A 5,489-nucleotide genomic window follows, 5' to 3' on the forward strand; every position below is an offset into this window, starting at 1 on the left:
ATTTTAAAAAAAATTTATAACACCAGATTTTAATCTATGACTTAAATTTCCCGAAAATTGTTTTAAAATCTCTTGTAGTATATTTAATGGATTATCGGTAGGCGAAGTACAGTAATTCATTAGGTGTACTACGGGATCATGTTGCATCTTATAGGGGAGTAGGGTGTGACATGTTTTGTGGTATCAGAGCAATGGTTTTAAAGTGAATTTCGAACTGTGAATTTGAAATCTTTTTGTCGGTAACTACAACTGCTCAATTGTTTGATACATATAGTACATTTACATCATAAATATGAACTAATGGAGAGGAATCTCCTTATGTTGGTTATACAGGAATAGAAAATCTTGTGAAAAGATATGGAAGAGAAAATGAGACAATAGAACAGTCTATGATGGCAGAAGAACAAGTTGAGGCCCCAGCTCCACAAAATGTCGAAAGCCTGACTGTACCAGTTTTATCGGTACAAATTACTGCACAAATGGCCCAGCAAATGGCCACTTTCTTTCAACAAATGGCTGATAATCACACCCAAGCCCAAGTGATGCACTCCAACCCCATAAGGGCAACATGAAATAGAGAAGAGGGAGAAACCTATGGGTCAGAGCTCAAGCAGTAAATTGAGAAAGAGAAAAGAAATTGAGGAGCCCCGAGCTCAGCGATATAACAGAGGTGGATCATCATGGCAGAGACCACCAAGGTCCAATCGTCGAACAACTAGAAGTTCCTACCCTTCTCGTCAATGTGAAGCTTGTGGAAGATATCATGGTGAGATATGCTATAAGGCTATTGGAGCCTGTTATAACTGTGGAGGCACAGGACACTTTGCCAAGGACTGCATCAGTAGTCGCAGAGTTGGACCACCTCCTACTACTGCAGAAGGGTCAGTTCAGAGCCCTATCACTAAAAGTTCACAACCACCCAGCAGGGGTAGAGGTAGCCCAGCAGGCAGCCAAGGCACAGTGAAACATTCAGAGCAAGACAGTGCTCCAGTCAGAATCTATGCAATGAGACAGAGGGAAGACACAGAGACATCTGATGTTGTGACTGGTACCTTCTCAACTTTTAATCAAGATGTATTTGTGTTATTTGATCTGGGTTCTACCCATTCTTATGTGAGTGCTAGCATCATTGATTGCATTGCTGTTCCATGTACAAAAATGGACTTTGAGGTGCTAGTAACAAGTCCGCTAGGACAGGAGGTCAGGGTTAATAGAATGTATAGAGATTGTCCTTTGGTGATCCAAGGACACACTTTTCTATCTGATTTCATTGAAATGCCCTTTAGAGATTATGATATCATCTTGGGCATGGATTGGTTAGCTAGGCATCATGCCATGATTGGTGTAGGTCGAAAAGATCACTTTCGGTCTCCTCAAGATGCAGTGATGTGGTAATACATGGGAAGAGGCAGCTATTGCCATCAAACATTATTTCGGCTGCACTAGCCAAAAAATGATCAGCAAGGGGTGTGAAGCATACTTGGCACATGTGGTAGACACCCAAGTGGGGAGTCCAGCATTGAGGGACATCCCTACAGTATATGACTTTCCAGACGTGTTTCCTGATGAATTGCCAGGATTACCTCCGGAAAGAGAGGTGTAGTTTAAAATTAATGTTATGCCTAGTGTGGATCCAATCTCCATAAAACCATACAGAATGGCACCAGCAGAGTTGAAGGAGTTGAAGGTACAGTTGCAAGAACTACTTGAAAAGGGCTTCATTCGCCCTAGTGTGTCACCATGGGGAGCGCCAGTATTGTTTGTTAAGAAGAAGGATGGCACTCTTCGTTTATGTATTGTTTGACCTAGGGTCTGCATACTTTTATGTTAAAGTTAGAACTATATGTCCTGTTGTTATTCCTTTACAGGGGAATAAATTTTGATGCATTAGTGATTAGTCCTTAAGATAAGGATTGTGATAATAAGTGAAATTAGTTTTGGAAGAGTTTATCGGCGAAAAGTATTTTCTAACACACCATAAATTATAAAGCTAAACGGCAAGCCTACTTAATGTAAGGCAAGAGGACGTAAAAGTAAGATGCGGTAATAGAATTGTTCTAGATGAAGGCAGAGATGTTACAGTTGTTAATTGTTAATGGATATTGTAATTAGAATAAGTTTCAGGTATCGGTGAATTCGAAAAGGATAAAAGATAGGAAAGTTTGATCTATTGGGATGTATCATAGTAACTATGCAATGTTCTTGATGTTTATCTATCGCAAGTCATGCATTCTGATCGACTTGAGATTATTGTGTAGAGCTACATACTACCCGATAGTATACCTAGATAAGAATAGTTACCAACGGCATCTGTTTTGGTATAGTTATGCCAGGACAGAATTTAATTGTTAGAAATAAGTTTGAAAATCCTACTTAGGGATCTAAAACTCAAAAGTTAGAATATCGAAAGGTTATAGTTCAGTACAAAAGGAAGTAAGTTATAGAATATTGACAGATAAACAGAGTTATGAAAGTAAAAAAAAATTCGAACAATTGGTTCAAATATAACAAAGAAATGTTACGAATGTGAGAAAGACTATGGACTAGAATGGTCAGAGGAGCAACGACTAGATAAATAATTCTAACATGGCCTCAAGGGTCATTCAAGAAGGAACATGAATCGAAATATTAGACAGGACAATAGTAAGAGAAGATTGGTGATATACAAACAAATTAAACGTTGTATTAGATTGTTAAAAGTCTTATACAAATTTGAGGAAAAGAAGATTATACGATCGTACAAAAAGGAAAAAAATAAACGTATGACTATTGTAAGATGACTATTGGGTAAAATTTCTTGGACGAAATTTATTTTAAGGAGGGGAGAATTATAACACCCCTATGTTCGGTAATGCGTTCTACTGTTCCGCTGACCAGTGTTGTCCTGATAGTTAGGATGCCTAGAACTACACTTCGATATGAGTGAGGAGACATTAAATAATGAAATACAAGAAAAGAAAATACAAGAAAAACAAAGGAAAAATAATAGCAAAGAAATATAATCAAGTGAAGCGAGCCGAGAACCCTAGCGATGGGTGACCGCACGGGGAAGTCACGGCGTGGACTGTTGACTAGCCCTGGACCGCGGGGAACTCTGGAAATTAATTTTAAGACTTAAAGAGACATCAATTGAAGTATAAATATCATTAGAAATATCAAAGAAAAATTAAATAATTAGTACAAAGAAAAGTGAGAAATCGAAAAACGGACAAAACCCGGTGTTACCGAAAAATCGGGAATGCAACCCGAACAGGGGCATTGTGGTCATTTGACACTCCGAGTTGTCTTTTGACTTAAATGTCCATTAAAAATAAATAATATTACACTTGGAGAATAAAATGAAAAATAAATTTAGGGGTATCTAATGTAAATAGTAAAAATGGAGGGTAAATTGACTAATTATCAATTAAAACATATAAAATAGTTTAATTAAGGTGAGTGGACCACTATGGATTAAATTAAATACTCAATGGGCAGGTGTAAATCCACTAACCAATCTGCAATTCATCTTCTTCAATTGAGAAGTCCCATTGCCGCATGAAAGCTTTCAATCCTCCCATGGCCACCCAAATGCATGGCCCTTTACACCTATTTTCAAGCTATATTTTCTTTACTTGTCTTCATTAAAAGTGTTCTATACATCATGGGCAGTAGATAGGCAGCAAGAAATGAATGTTTTTGTGGAGTTTTGAAGAATTTCCAAAGTGGTAAGTTTGAGTTTTTTATTATTGCTTTGTTAAAATTTGTAAGGATGTTATGGGTGTTTGATTTATGGAGAAATTTTTGAGGTTTGATGTTGAATGGGAATGTGTGCTTTTGGCAGCCATGGAAACACATTGAAGATAGTTTAATCTTGCTTGTAAATGGTGGATTAAAAGGTTGATTAAATATTTATGTGTATAGGAAATCATTTGGGTGATTATACTTAGTATATGTAAATGTGTATTGAAATTTAAAGCTTGGAAAGTAATGGAATGTAAGTGTACCATTATGGCAGTTTGTTAACTCTTGATGAATGCTGGAATTCATGCTTGGATTATGGTATATTAATGTTGAATTGTGTTGGATGTTAGGGCAGTTTGAGTGTGTATATGATGGTGTGAAGTTGGACATGAAAAAAGTGTTATGGTTAGGTGATTAAATTGTTGTAAATTTGGTTTGAAAATTCTGTACAAAATGGTGTATGTTGAATGTAATTGTAAGCTGCCAAAATGACCTATAATATGTTGTAAATTATGTTTAGGTTGTGGTACAACCAGAATTGGTTTGAAGGTTAAGTTTGGTGAGTGTTAAAAGTGATGCTTGATGTGTATGCAAGAATTTCAATAAGGCAGTTTGAGTTTTAGGCCTATAACTTTAAGTGTGTGGCTCCAATTGGTATGAGACCAATTGGAGGTGAAACTAGGCACAAAATGTGATTTTTGAGATAAAGAATGATTTTTGAGATAAAGAATGATTTTTTAGATACAGCATGGTTTTTGAGATAAGAATAATTTTTGAGATACAACATGGTTTTTGAGACACAGAATGTTTTTGAATGGTAAAGAATTGTGATTTCAATTATGATTTATGTACAATTGATTTTGTTGGAATTACCTAAATGGTTAGTTATGATTTGATAAATTGAATTTCGTGATCAAAGTCATTTTATACAAATGATTCACATTATTGGCAATGAATATTTTGAGTTTTAGAATTTGATGAGTATTCAGATTTCTAAATTATTTACTGTAAATTTTGTCAATGTATATTGTACTATGTTTTAAATTATAGTTGTGCACCACTGAGTTCACCACTCAGGAATAGCTTTGTTTGCTGTCGCAGGTAAAAAGAGCATAGAGCAGTGAATAAGTTTCTTTGAAGACATATTCAGATCAGCTCCAGGTATATCATAAGTATACCCATGTACATAGGTTTTGATGTATGCATGTAATAATATGTATGTAAATTATTTGAGCAGTTGTATAAAAACTCTTGTATAATATTTTGGTATGTAATTAAATGTAAATTATTGTAAATATAAAGTTGAGATTTCATTTACTTGAATAGTTTTGTATTATAAATTTTGAGTCTTGTAATCATTGAAATGTTTTTTTATGATGAGAGTAGTTTGAAAATGAATTGATCCGTTTATTGAGAATTGAATTGTGAATTGAAATGAAATTTATTGGAGTTGTATTTGAGAAAACATATTGGGAGCATTTTCTTTTGCAGGATTGAAGAACTGTTTTCTCAAAATACAGCCGGTACTTTGCCGAAATTTTAAAAAAATTTTATAACACCAGATTTTAATCTATGACTTAAATTTCCCGAAAATTGTTTTAAAATCCCTTGTAGTATATTTAATGGATTATCGGTAGGCGAAGTACGGTAATTCATTAGGTGTACTACGAGATCATGTTGCATCTTACAGGGGAGTAGGGTGTGACATGACAAACTGAATCCCATTGTGTGGTGTTGTTCTTTTGGAGTAGTCTAAAAATAGGCTC

Source organism: Hevea brasiliensis, chromosome 7 (genome assembly GCF_030052815.1).
Source record: "Hevea brasiliensis isolate MT/VB/25A 57/8 chromosome 7, ASM3005281v1, whole genome shotgun sequence".
Lineage (NCBI taxonomy): Eukaryota > Viridiplantae > Streptophyta > Magnoliopsida > Malpighiales > Euphorbiaceae > Hevea > Hevea brasiliensis.